Below are 1,064 nucleotides of genomic sequence, written 5' to 3'. Positions count from 1 at the left end.
TGAAAGTTGTCTTGAGGCCGTGCTTGAAGACAATGACGAATTTATTGAGTATAGTTACTCTTTAATATTTCAAGATAGTATGATGTAATTTTGGTAAAAATATCTATTAAAAGTGAGATGTCAGTGTTACTTTCAGTTTTGCGTAATACATATATATATATATATATATATATATATATATATATATATATATATATACATACATATATATATATTGCAGTATTGAAGTATACACAAAAAGAATGAGAACCAACTATATCAAATATAGATGATAGTTTAATTAAATGTTACAATATCAGAATATATAGTAACTTGGTACTCCGAATTTCAGATAACTCTGAAGAACAGAATATTAAAATTGAATCTGAACGTTAAAATTTAAGGGGAGCAACTCATGTCAATTTGAAAATATTAAAGGGTTGCACACACACACACACACACACACACCACACACACACACACACACACACACACTCACACACACACACACATACACACTTGGGTGGAAAAGTTAAAATTTGAAAACAGTGACATTTACATTTTGAATAGTGACGAGTGGAATTTTAAAAAAAAAGCAAAGAATAATCTTTTCTAAGATCCGAGAAATGCCGTAGGGCTGTACTTGTTCCATCATCACTTAAGGCGTATCTCAAACATAATTTTGATTATTTAATCTATAGGTGTAACAACATTCTATTTGTGAAAGAGGCAGAGAGACATGAGAAAGAAATACTCTAGACCTTTCATAAATGCTTACATTAAATTTTCTAAATCTAGATGTGATTATGTTTCCTGAGATGATGTATAAACTTGGTCCGCTATCAATAGGGACTGTAAATGGTTTCAACTGGTTCTCATAGCAATTCTGCTGTTAGCTGCTCTTGAAAGTTTCTCAGCAGTTTCCCACCCGCGTCGGTAATGGGTTTACATTACGAATTTCGATGTTCTTCTCACAGCCCAAGTCTGAACATCATTCAACGAGTCTCTCCTTGATGGAGTACATCACTTTTACATTCTATTATTCTCTAAATATCATTGTATTTGCCATTAACCAGACAATCAAA

The sequence above is a fragment of the Octopus sinensis genome, linkage group LG19 (assembly GCF_006345805.1).
Source record: "Octopus sinensis linkage group LG19, ASM634580v1, whole genome shotgun sequence".
Taxonomy (NCBI): Eukaryota; Metazoa; Mollusca; class Cephalopoda; order Octopoda; family Octopodidae; genus Octopus; species Octopus sinensis.
This window is presented reverse-complemented; position numbering follows the sequence as displayed.